Source organism: Triticum urartu, chromosome 3A (genome assembly GCF_056163025.1).
Source record: "Triticum urartu cultivar PI428250 chromosome 3A, HENAU_Tu73, whole genome shotgun sequence".
NCBI lineage: Eukaryota > Viridiplantae > Streptophyta > Magnoliopsida > Poales > Poaceae > Triticum > Triticum urartu.
In genome coordinates, this window is record NC_141875.1 from 725,180,221 (window position 1) to 725,194,205 (window position 13,985).

At 46.8% G+C, this 13,985-nt stretch overlaps 1 pseudogene; it reads left to right on the top strand.

Annotated features, from left to right (window-relative positions):
• Nucleotides 1-9,476: 9,476 nt before the first annotated feature.
• Nucleotides 9,477-10,839, top strand: LOC147982236 (uncharacterized; annotated as a pseudogene).
• Nucleotides 10,840-13,985: the final 3,146 nt, after the last annotated feature.

The window sequence follows — 13,985 nt, forward strand, 5'->3', positions numbered from 1 at the left end:
AGTCACGCTGCCCGTAACATTTGGCAGCGAGCTGAACTTCAGGACTGAGAGGGTCACATTTGACGTTGCCGATATTCCATTGCCTTATAATGGGATACTTGGCCGTCCAGCACTCGCCAAGTTCATGGCAGCCTCTCACTACGCATATAACATGCTGAAGATGCCAGGCCCGATAAGCGTCATCTCTGTCCCTGGCGACAAGAAAGATGCTCTTATCTGTGCCGACAAGATCTACCGGGAAGCAGCAGCCGCAGCAGAGCGCGAGTCACTTGCCGCTGAAGCTCCCGGGGGGAAGAAGACCAAGTCCGGCAAGAGTTCTGGTGCCCGCTCCGGCAAGCGCACCTCTTCGGAGTGCTGCGCTGCCGTCGAGAACGTACCATCGAGCTCCACCGGCAAGTGCAAGAAGACAATGGCAGCTCCACCAGAGACGAAAAAGGTGTCCGCCAAGGAGGACGGCACTGGTGGTACCTTCACCATCAGTGCCACTCTCGACCCTAAATAGGAAAGCGCGCTCGTTGCTTTCCTGCGGGCGAATGTCGACGTGTTTGCGTGGCAACCGTCTGACATCCTCGGTGTTCCCAGGAAAGTAATTGAGCACCACCTTGCCGTTTGTCCTCATGCGCGGCCCGTCAAGCAGAAAGTTAGGAAACAAGCAGTGGAGCGCCAAGAGTTTATTGTAGAAGAGATCAAGAAATTGGAAGCAGCAGGCCTTGTTAGAGGAGTGCTCCATCCTACGTGGTTGGCCAATCCTGTAGTCGTGCGCAAGGCAAACGGGAAATGGAGACTTTGTATCGATTTTACCGATGTTAACAAAGCTTGTCCCAAAGACCCATTTCCTTTGCCGCGCATTGACCAGATTGTTGACTCCATAGCCGGATGTGATTTGCTTTCATTTCTTGATGCATATTCAGGATATCATCAGATCTTCATGGCAGAAGAGGATGAGGAGAAGACCGCATTTATTAATCCATGTGGCACGTACTGTTTCGTACGAATGCCTTTCGGATTAAAAAATGCTGGTTCAACATTTGCAAGAGTGGTCCATGTCACCCTTGAGCCGCAAATACACAGAAATGTGGAAGCCTACATGGATGATATAGTGGTCAAGAGCAAGGACAGGGCAACTCTGATTCAAGATTTAGACGAAACCTTTGCAAATCTGCGCAAGATCAGCCTCAAGCTCAACCCAGAGAAGTGTGCGTTTGGAGTTCTTTCCGGCAAGCTTCTCGGGTTCTTCGTGTCTCAGCGGGGAATTGAAGCCAATCCCGACAAGATCAAGGCCATTGAGCAGATTAAAGCACCCAAGCGCGTCAAGGATGTACAAAGACTTGCCGGTTGTGTGGCTGCTCTCAGCAGGTTTATCTCTCGGTCTGCTGAGCGCGCCCTGCCGATTTTCAAATTATTGAAAAAGGCAGGCCCAATGAGATGGACTCCGGAAGCGGAGGCTGCGCTGCAAGACTTGAGGAGATACCTGTCCTCTCCTCCAATACTTGTCGCACCTAAGCCACAAGAGAAGTTGCTGCTGTACATAGCGGCAACCAATCAAGTGGTTAGTGCTGCGTTAGTAGCAGAGAGGGAGGCAAATGACGAGCCTGCAACCACGGCAAGCACATCCAGCGACAAGCAGGGGGCTTCCCCGACAAGCTCTGGTCCCGACAAAGATGGATCTGCGCAGATACGAGAGGAGATACGGAAGAAAATGGTGCAGCGCCCAGTTTACTTTGTCAGTTCCCTTCTGCAGGGGGCTAGGTCAAGGTACTCTGGTGTGCAGAAATTGCTTTTCGGCCTCCTCATGGCCTCGAGAAAGCTGCGCCATTACTTCCAAGCACACGAAATCATAGTTGTCACTCGCTTTCCGCTGAAGAGGATATTACAGAATCCAGAAGCGACAGGCAGGATTATTGAGTGGGCACTTGAACTGTCAAGCTTTGGCCTCAAGTTTGAGAGCACTTCAACTATCCAAAGCAGAGCATTCACAGAATTCATAGCAGAATGGACGCCAACACCAGATGAAGAAATTCCAGAAACAAGCATCCCCGACAAGGAAGCAAGGAAAGAGTGGCTAATGTACTTTGATGGTGCCTTTTCACTGCAAGGCGCCGGTGCTGGCGTGCTGCTTGTCGCACCCACCGGAGAGCACCTCAAGTACGTAGTCCATATGCACTTTCCCAAGGAGCAAGCAACAAAAAATACTGCAGAGTATGAAGGATTGCTTGCCGGTCTCAGGATCGCGGCAGACCTTGGGATCAAGAAGCTCATTGTCAGGGGTGACTCACAGCTTGTCGTCCGCCAAGTAAACAAGAATTATCAGAGTCCGTTGATGGAAGCTTACGTTGACGAAGTGAGAAAGCTAGAAGAGCACTTTGACGGCCTACAAATGGAACACGTTCCAAGAGCTTAGAACGCCATTGCTGATGGCCTGTGAAAGCGCGCCGCACTTAAGCTACCTGTGGAACCAGGGATCTTTGTGCTCAAGCTGACTCAACCATCCGTAACACCACCAACTGGACAGAGCAAGAAGAGGAAGTTGATTTCTGGTGACTATTTGCCGGCAGAGCTTCCCGAAGCCGCCGCCAAGAAGGTCCCTAAGATCAACGCCGAAGGCGTTGAGGAGAAGTCTGCTCCGGCAAGCCCTAGGGTTTGCTCCGTTGAAGCAGAAGCTCCCGATAAGTTTTGCTCTGGCAAGCTTGTCGGGGAACGTCAAGCTCCGGCAGAGGCGCAGCTCCTCGCCGTAGAAGCGGATGTTCCCGCAGCAGCTGAGAACAACACCAAGAGCGCTGAGGAGTAAGATGCTCCAGCAAGCCCTAGGGTTTGTTCCGTTGAAGCAGAGGCTCCCGACAAGTTTTGCTCCGGCAAGCTTGTCGGGGAACGTCAAGCTCCGGCAGAGCCGCAGGTTCTTGCCGTAGAAGCGGATGTTCCCGCAGCGGCAGATTTGCCTTTAGTCCTTGTTGTCGAGCCACGAGCTCCAACATGGGCGCAGCAGATTGTCCGTTTCCTTCAGACAGGAGAACTTCCCGAAGAGCAAGAAGAAGCGCAAAGAGTAGCCCGGCAGTCAAGTATGTACCAGTTTGTTGACAAGACACTGTACAGAAGAAGACTGAACGGTGTGAAATTGAAGTGTATTCACCAGGAAGATGGACAAAAGCTATTGGCAGAGATACATGGAGGCATATGTGGTCACCACATTGGTGCAAGAGCACTTGTCGGCAAAGCATTCCGGCAAGGTTTCTTCTGGCCAACAGCCCTCCAGGATGCAACTGCACAAGTAACCAAGTGTGAAGCGTGCCAGTTCCATTCCAAGCAGATACACCAACCAGCTCAAGCTCTCCAGACGATCCCTTTATCCTGGCCATTTTCGGTCTGGGGGCTCGACATCCTCGGCCCCTTTCCCCGAGCTGTCGGGGGATTTGAGTACTTGTACGTTGCAATCGACAAGTTCACAAAGTGGCCGGAAGTGAAACCAGTGAGGAAGGTGACCGCACAGTCAGCCGTCAAGTTCATCAGGTCGATTGTTTGCCGCTTCGGGATATAAGCATATGAGGAAGGTGAACTCACGCTGTCACTTGCTATGAATATATAGGCAGAGCTGCCACCGACCTTACACAAAGTCTAAACTTACTTGTACTTGACCTCCTAGTACTGCTATGACAGAAAAAATATAAGCATGTATATATATGCCTACGTGTACCAATAAGACCCGGACGAACACCACGCCATAGAAGTAGAAATAACACTTTGCAAATCCCACAAATCAAGATTATGCTAACAACACTTTGGACATTCATACCCGTGATTGTGGACGTACAAATTTCAGGCCTTCTTACTTCTGGCTGTGCACTTATGACATTGAACCCACAGTACCCTCTTCATTTTATCTGCTTGCGTTCGCTGATGTGTCCACAACAGATCCCTGGTCCTTGCCAACACGCGATCGAAACCAATTCAACCTGCCCAAAAATTGTTACGGGATAGGCCTAGTGGATTGGTTTTTCACCTTCGAGGTCAGCACCTGAATGTCAGCCTGGCTGAGCCGAGGTCTACCTCCAGCCTCTCGTGGCATTGTAGCTAAGAAAATGACATAGGATCAGGAGTTCAACAGTATGTAGGAGAGCCTTTCTCCATCTTTTTTCTACACTTGGTTAAGGAAGCACGCGCAGCCTCGGCCTCGGCCTCGTCATCTTCTTCTTGTGTCTTGAAAGCAGATGCGGCTCCACCGTTTGCTTGTTCTCCTTGATGACCTTGGAGCGACTCCTGCTCCCCTTCTAACCATGCAGCTGAAAATGTAATAGGATCAGTTGAGAACGGAAATGAACCATACGATTGAGAGGTACTTGTTAATCTCCTTGATAAAAGAATTAGGCTTACTACCTTGTTTGAGAGCAGCATCCTCGGCCTCGGTAGCAGCCAACTTCGAAACAGCCAGATCCTCATCGAGATCGGTGATGTTGGGCAGCGACTGGCTTCTATTCCTCTTACTTGGACGGGCGATGGCACTGTCCAGGATGCAAGGTTTTGGTTACCGAATGGGGCATTTTTACCGAGGGGGCGGTAAACGTGGTGACCACGGTTACCATGAAATTTTGAGCAAATTTTGAATGAATTTCAAACAAAATTTATAATTTAATTGTGATTTCAAATTCTTTCAAAATAGATATAGATAGCACTTGAGCTTATATTTATCATAAAAGAGCTACTAGCTAAGTGGAACGTTGTCTACACGAGTGCTGTGAGGTGCTCCCATACTTCACTATACATTGAGCGTTTGAATTCAGTAAATTCAAAAAATTCGAATTTTTTGCTCGAAATGACCATTTACCGAGGCGTACTAAAATATGTGGTAACCATGGTAAATCTTGATATTTCGAGTGGTAAGCAAAACCCAGCCAGGACGTTGATTGGCTCCTGGTCGAGATTGGAGGAGGAGACGTTGCGCTTGCACCTCCTCTCCTGCGCCACCACCATGCCGTCTCTCTCCTCCTGGTCATCTTCCGCTGGCAGGTTGAGGTCGGGGAAGATCTTGTGTCATCAACGAGATCCTGGACGGAGAGATGCTCCAGCGAGCTCGCCTGCGCCACCACCATGCCCTCTCTCCTCCGGGTCATCTTCGGCTGGCAGGTTGAGGTCGGGGAAGATCTTGTCGTCAATGGAGTGACGCTCGTACCTGCCCGAGCCAGAGGGGCCCCATCCCCGGGCGAACGCGCGGGAGAAGCTGAGAAGTCTGGCGCTGGTGAACTCGCTGAAGGCGGACGATGCATCCACGGCGGCTTGGCGGAGGGTGGCGAGGAACCCCTTGGTAGACAGGTTGACAACAGCTGGAGCAAGGGGAGGTTCAGGGTGGCTGTTGGCGATAACGGCTGCTTCTCGGTCGGGCGCGGGCGCATGCGTGGTCGCTGAAGAGTTGCTCAACGAGCTCCTCTGCCTCCTTGGCGGCCATGGCTTTGGGCTCCATCGCACAGCCTGGGGAAGCGGCCTAGAATGAACTGAATGGAAGGAAATGTAGGAATGGTTGTGATGCAACTAGAATGGACTGACATATATAGTGGCGAGGAACTGAATTGGAACGAATTAAATGCAGATAGAAATAGAAAGAATTAATTTTTCTGTGTACGTTTTCATCTCCGCGCGCGTATGGATAGGGATCCAACGTCAGCATCGTGAATCCGTCAGACCGTTTAGCAATTTCAATCAGGAAAATTGGCCCAGCTTAGATACCTGCTGACGTTGGCCCATCAGTTGACAGTAAGCGTATTTGAATGAAACAATATTTTTGCACAGATCCAAAACACTATGAATTTATCCCTGCTTACTGCCATACCCTATTGCTGCTAATTTGTGGATTATACATTTTCTCTTGTTCAGTCATTCTTAAACAGCATCATTGTGTTGTGCATAATCCTTTACAAAAACAAGATGATTAGGCCTTGACACTTATAGACTATACTTACATGGCGTGCTAGCTCGTCCGTATATCACAGCGTTTGAAACAACGAAACACTGCAATACATTGCAAGCATGTACAATTGTACTCTAATACTCTTGAATCGTAGTAACAAACTCATTAGTTCACAAAGAACATATATAATATTTCCATCAAACATATGTACTACCTCCATGAGCGTCTATACCTTGCCTACTACTACGACTTGTAAATCGTGCTCACCTATAGTCGCATCTCACATGGCTCAGATATTGCCTACCTTCATGAACATCTATACCTTGCCTATTACTTGTTTTTTCAATTTTTTTTGTTTTTCTCTATTTCTCTTTCATTTTAAAGGAAATTACAAAGATGCATTTCGGAGATAGGTTAGTATCTATGTTTTTAAATGTTCAAATATTTTCAAAAGGGATGCACACTTTTTTAAGTATGTTCATCTACTTCAAAATGGTGCTCGGGTGTTTAAGAAAAAATCATGTAACTAGAAAATAATTTGTGCATTTCAAAAGAAGGTCCATGTAAATAAAAAAGGACAATCTTGAAAACAATTCACATGTAAAAATAATTCCGTAATTTTTGCAAAATGTTAATGTACACAATTTTACTGGTGTATTTCCGAAAATATATCCATGCAATTTATAAAATTCATGCATTTTGAAGAAATGTTCATAATTGTAAATATGTTCATGTAATTAGAATCTGTTGACGCAATTTCAAAATAAAAATGTTCATGCATTCATAAAAATGTCGTTATTATTAATGTGTTTGTTCGATGCAATTTTGTACCAAATAAATTTGAAGAGAAACAAACATATGCATTATTGAAAAATAAGAGGGAAGAGCCAAGTATGTTTACCCATACATGACGCACAAGTCCATGGTGCATAAGTAGTTGTTCGTGTACAATACCACTAGCTAGTGCAGATTAAAACAACTTTGCAGATTTTGCAATTGTGGTCTTACCTACTAGTACATGCACGATTCAGTTATCACATGCATGTAATCATCTATCACATGCGCGTAAGCTTATGATCACCAATGGATTCATACGTATGTAATGTCATCAGGCCCCTTGTTACAGGCTTGGCAACTCTGATTGATTTTCAAGTGCTTATTAGCAAGGATAGATCGACAGGGAATAGCACTCTAGAGCGCGCGCCACATAAATATTTTTATCTTTACTGGGCAGACTAAGTTCCATACCGAGTCCCATGTATAAGATTTGTCTGAAGCTCCAGTTGTTGATTCCAACTTGTGCCCAAGTTGAAATTCCCATTCTGTATGGTATGCTGCTGGGAGGACGATCGCGTAGTGGCTGCTGCTTATGCGGAGCCCTTGGCATCAGACGAGTGTTTTTCTCATTATATGCCGAGATTTGTGTAGAAACCAGTTGTTTTTGGATGGTATTTACTTGTATGAAGGTAAGCCGGGCCACAACCGGTTGTCGTTTGGTATCTCCAGATCACTCGGCTCACGATGTACTACGCTGAGTGAACAAGAATTTACACTCGACTTGCATCCAAACACTAGGCAACATGTATTTCTCCCATAGTAGCTACCACCAGTATCACACTAAGTGCCTAGCCCAGCCTCTCTCGAAACAAAAAGGCAAGGCCAAGGCCCATGTGCTGAGTGAACGATACTCTTGCGCATGTGATGACCACTTCTCCGCCAGATATATCATTTCGGAGGGATTTGGTTGGACCCCGTCTTGTGTCATGACAACATTTTCTATCCCGTTTGGATTTGATTAACTTAACACATGGGCGGGATCTCTTTCGCTAGAAACTTACTACATCTAGGTCCTTCACTGTTGACTCCATGTATCATGCACTATCGCAAACATAGATTCCAGTGGCCAATAATAAACAAATCTGGAAATCGAAGATGCCACTAAAAGTTAAGATTTCCATGTGGTATCTTCGGAGAAGAGTTGTGCTAACTAAAGACAACCTCGCTCGACGCAACTGGAAAGGAAGCAAGAAATGTAGTTTTTGTACTCATGACGAGACAATCAAACATCTCTTATTTCAATGCAAGTTTGCGCGTTCTACATGGTCCGTTATCCAAATAGCGTCAAATTTGTATCCACCAACAAGTGTCACCAATATATATGGTCACTGCCTTGATGGAATACGAAATACTTTTAGTACGCTAATACGGGTGGGAGCGTCTGCTTTACTATGGTCGCTTTGGCTATGTAGAAATGACTGTGTTTTTAATGGCAAAACTTCTTCTCCTATGCAGGTTATTTACCGTTGTACGCACTGGCTTCGTATGTGGTCTACTCTGCACCGAACGGAGTATCAATCGCTGTTCAAAACGGTGTGTATGCGGTTGGAGCGGGTGGCCAGGGAGGTTTTTACCCAACATGGGTGGCAGCATAATCTTCGAATCGGTCCACCTTCTCCGTCGACATAGGCATAGTTTCGGCCCCATATGGCTTTACTGTTGCCACATTGTCGTTTTTATATTTTTTTTGTCAGACTGTTTGTTTGATGGTTGTGTGCATCTTTGCTATGCAGAGGCCGGGTGTCGCTCTTTATGTTTTGTATCCGCTCGATGCTACATTTTGAGTTAATAAAAGCGCCCTTTATCGAAAAAATGTGCTATGCGACTGTAGCGCAGGTGAGCGCGGCTTACAACCCACAATAGTCGAGTGATAAAAGCTTCCGAAGGTAGCACATTTGATGAGATAGTGCACTTTTCTTCGAAGATGGCGCGGTACAATTGTATTTCCTCTGTCTTAAATTACTTATTTTAGATTTTCCTAGATATGGATGTATTTAAAACTAACATGTGTCTACATACATTTGTATCTAGAATAATCTAAGACAATTAATTCTGGGCGGAGGGATGCTTGAAACGTATTGCTGTGTTTTGTTGCTCCAAACGGTGCACTGGCCGGGGCCCGCCCAGGGGGAGAAGTTGGTCTCATTTGTTCCGAAAGGATCCGGTTGTATCCCGGCCTCATCCCTGGGTGGAAAGTCTGACCCGGGCCAAGTGCCTTGGGCATTTGGGCGCTCGAAGCCATGCACTTTCCTCGGCGCGATCTCCATGAGTTCCCCGGGAGAGCATATACGCCTAGCGACATGGGGAGAGAATCCCCTGTCTCATTCGCTCATGGCTGTCTATGACCCTCCACCCACGAGGTCGCTGCCGGCTGCCGCCTGTCTCACCCATCGCCTCATGCATATATATGTTGCTTGCCTTCCTATCCTATCCTCCTCGATCTCTGGTTGCGTCTCGTACTCACGTCCCCCCATCCGCCTTTGTACTAACCGGTGTATTCCACTAGTTATATACTACTCCCTCCATTGTCAAATATAAGTCTTTTTAAAGATTCCAACAAGTGACTACATACGGAGCAAAATGAGTGAATATAAACTCTAAGATATGTCTACATACATCCATATGTTGTAGTTCATTTGAAATGTCTAAAAATAATTATATTTAGGAACGGAGGGAGTACTAGTTATACTTGGTTAGACATGCGGCCATAGCTGAAGTTCGGCTCCTCTCCACTCCAACAAGAACAATGGCTGATGATCGCGCCTCAAGGGATGTGAATTCCCACCCTGTCTCTGTTTTCCCTGGAAATACTCAACCTCGCATCCAAACAAGGCCGCCCCGCTCCCACCCCTCTCACAAACTCACAAGGACGAGGAGAAGAAAATCGTAGTACACCTAAAATTTTACATCTTTCCAATTCACCATTGCTTTTACTTCTTTCCAGTTTTGGTCGGATCCAATCCAAATCCATTCCCGCGCTCGCACTCACCGCGCTGGCAATGGATGGGAGCCCTAGGCGCCGCCGAGGGTCCTCCTCCCACCAACCCCAGGCCGCCCCTCCACCCTAGAATCAGCGCTATATATTGCCGATGCTTTCAGCCCTAGAATCACATCCATCCACCACTCCCCCCGCGCCGTCATTCTCAAAGGAGAAAAACATAAGCCATGGCGGAGGAGAGCGAGCTCTTGCGGTGGTAGCCACTGCCACGGAGACGGAATCGCAGCAGGTCCTCAGCTTTAGCATGTCCACGGCGCTGCTGAGCTGCCATACCTGCCGCCTCCCCCTCAAATCCCCCATCTTCAAGGTATGAATCGCCATGGATCGAAAGTTTCTTTCATCAATTAATCGTCTTTGCATATCATATCTGGATCCTGCTATCTCAACTGAATCTTGACGCCAGTGTGATGCCGACCATCTGCTGTGCTTGTCCTGCCGCGAACTCCATGGAGAACCCTGCGGCCTCACAGTTGTCCACTTAGCCTTTCTTGACGCCTTCGTGTCCTCCGTCATGGTGCGGTGTGATTTCGAGAAGTACGGCTGCGACGCCGGCGGCATCGTGTACCACGAGTCAGCCGAACACAGGCGCGCGTCCCGCACGGGCCTTGCGGATGCCCAGCCAGGGCTTCGGACGGCGGGGGTTGCGGCTTAATCGGCTCCAAGCATCCCCTACCATCACTGGTTCCGATGGCCACTCGCGCCCCACCATCTGCATCCCCTACGGCCAGCCTCGGATGCTTTCTGTAGAGCGTTAGAGAGGATGGTGGCGACCCGGCGCCGCAGTTCGTGTGTGAGCTCTCTGTAGAGCGTTTTCTGCCCGCGGCACCATTCATATCGTCAAGATGAAGTCGCCCCTAATGAGCAGCAGCTCCCTATCTGGCGGCACCCCTGCGCCCGGCGACGGCAAGTACGAGTGGTTGCGGGTGCTCAAAAAGAGTATTTGTCGGGTGATACTCTTCCCCTCTGCATCTACATCGAGGCCGCCTCCACCCCTCCACCTCTTCTGGCCATGGCTGCGGCTCCTCCTTGTCCGGCCGCGGACACGAGCAAGCCAGCAACAACATATCAGAGCAATGGCAGGAAACGGAAAGCTTCAAGCAACCTGCAGTGAGGAGGAATAAACTAGCTCGTATGCAATGGCAATTCCAATTACTATACCTACTAGTATTTTGCTATTTCATAAAGAATTAAATCTTCCGTTATTTACAATTGATGATTTTATATATTGTAATTTCTCTACAGTGTTGTTGCCATGTTGAATCAAGCATACTCCTGCCTTTATTTTTTCTTTTTTTGCGAGAACTCCTGCCTTTATTTTGTGGTCAACGATCTTGCATATATAACAGTGCTAGCTAGTTGATCTCGCCTTGTTGCCGAAGAATAAATCTGCCGTGAGGCAGACTGGGGTCTGGTGAGGCAGATTTTCTCCTCCGTGTGGATGGCAAGGAGATTTTGGCAATCCCCTTAAAGGATGACTTTGATGACATCTCGGCCTGGCACACAGATCCCAACAAGACTCCCTTTACAGCCAAATCAGCATAAAATGTGTATAGTACACTCCATGGATGAACCTAGGGGAGTTTCGTCTAATATGTACTGTATGAAAGATCATTGTGCCACACAGCAGGGCAGACAAATAGCAGCACCTACTCCACGCTGCAATGTGCTAGGGGATGATGAAGGGAAAGTAATTAGGGGATAATGCTGGATGGATAGGGCTTTGTATTAGGGGATAACACAAGTGAGTCACTAGTGTCTTGGTGAGCCAGCAGGACAAATCACCTAACGCACGGGAGAAACTCCAAACTGAACCTATACTGCAGGCATTAATAATGCTCAAGAAGCAGCACAGGATTGGGGTGCTCAATATGATAGTCCTAGAAAGGGATGCGTAAACCCTTGTGATGAATATGACATGGCACTCAAGAGAGTTCTTTTTAGTTATGTTGAATTTTTTTCGGATTTCTTGGTGTGTATTGCTCAAGAGAGTATACAGGTTTCCTCATAGCCAAAGAAATAAATTTAGTTATGGAGATATTTATAATATAATATAATATATATGAATAAGAAGCATACTATAATCTTTTATTGGACGTTTCAGCTCCACCATTCAAGCAACTAGCACGGCTGCCTGTGCGAGCGTAATCAGTTTCAAGTTTCAACTAGTTCCTTAAGATATCATGCATTATAAAATGGGTCTTATAGGTATATACGTAAACTAATATTACTGTCCAGCTGCGCCCCTGACCTGGGCAAGTTTAAGTGTGGTTCCGCTACCGAACGAGTATTTGTCCGGTGGCACTGTCCCCCACTGCATGTACATCTAGAAGCTTGCACCTCCCCCTCTTACACCTGCCACCACCACCCCTTAATGCCATTGTTGCCCCTCTTCCTTGTCCGGCCACCAAGAAGCCGGCAACCAAAATATTATAGCAACATGAAATGGAAATGTACAAATACGAACAAAAGGGATTTTATACACGGTGGACACAAAGGGGATTTTGCCGATACAGTTAAAGGCTGATATGTTGATAGCAAACTTATCCCAAGGGTCTCTTTACAGTCAAATCAGTATGTAAGGTGTACAATTGATGGATGATCCTGGACCGAATTCGCCTGGTACGTATGACGGAGCATTGTGTGCTACTCAGTGTTTGAAAGTACTAGGATAAGCAGACACTCTTGGAGGATAGGGTGGGAGCACCAAGAATCATGCTATGCATTGGATGCACTCCAAAGTCTAAACTTAATCGATTACATGCAGACATTCTCTAGAAGCAGCTCAGCATTGGTGGCTAACACTCAGATAGTCCTGGAAAGTGTGATGCACAAGCACTTGCGCCTGCTGTTCAAGGAAATGAACATGGCATGCCACCTAACAGAGCTCTCTCCGAAGATTTAAAATCCTTAGTTGTGTTGACATTTTTTTTAAGTTTTGTTTTCCTATCGCCTGACGCCTATATAAAGTCGTGGACACCTTAGTTTTAATCTGAAGTAGTATCATTTTCTGGACACTCTATGTTCTTTTTTCATGCATATCATGCCTATTATTCTGTGGTTATGAATACATATAATAGTTGAATGCCTTACTACAAAATAATAAATTTCATTTTGGAGATATTTTTTAGAAAATACTATGAATGAAAAGTAAAATGCACTATTGTATCAGATATATCAGCCAAACCTTTTCAGTATAACCACAGTTCGCGTGCAACCTCTCTGTAGAGTGTTCTAGATGCGGCACAACGCATATGGTCATGATGAACTCGCCCCTGAGGAGCAGCAGCTCCCTGTCTGGCGACGCCCATTCACCCGATGACAGCGATTATGAGTGGTTGCATGTGCCGAAAGAGTATTTGTCGGGTAACACTGTGCCCCTCTGCCTCTACATCGAGAAGCTTTCTCCGGTGGCCTGCGCCCCTCCACTTCTTCTCGCCATTGCTGTGCCTGCTCCTTGTCCGGCCAGGGACACCAACAATCCATCAACAACATGTCAGAAAATTAGGAAACGGAAATAATCAAGCAATCTACAGTGAGGAGTAATCAACTAGCTAGTATGGGATGGCAATTCCAATTACTATACCTAGTATTTTGTTTGTGCTATTTCATACAGAATTAACTCTTTTGTAATTTACAATGGATGATTTTATATTAATGTATTGTCTCTACAGTGTTGTTGACTAGTTGCATCAAGCCTACTCCTGCATTTTATTTCATGGTCAACGATCATGCTTATATAGTTGTTGAGCTCACCGTGTTGCGGAAGAATAAATCTGCAGTGAGGCAGATTGGGGACTGGTAAGGCAAGGGGATTTTGGCAATCCCGATAAAGGATGGATGGTGGTTATGACTTGACAGCCTGGCACGCAGATCCCACCGCTCCCTTTACAATCAAATCAGCATGAGAAAGTGTTGTACAATCCATCGATGAACCTAGGCTAGTTTGTCTGATATGTATGAGGGAGCGTTGTGTGCCACACAGCAGGGCAGACAAATAGCACCACCTACTCGGCGTTGCAATTTGCTAGGGGATGATAAAGGGCAAGTAATTAGCTATTCATGAATGGCAGTTTCACAGCTGATAGTAATGCTGGATCGATAGGTTTTTGTGTTAAAGGCTAACACAAGTGAGTGCCTTGGTGAGCAAGCAGGACAAATCACATAATGCATGTGACACACTCCAAACTGAACCTATATTGCACCCATAAATGCTTGAGAAGCATACCTAAAATATGACGGGGAAGGGGGTGTCTCCAG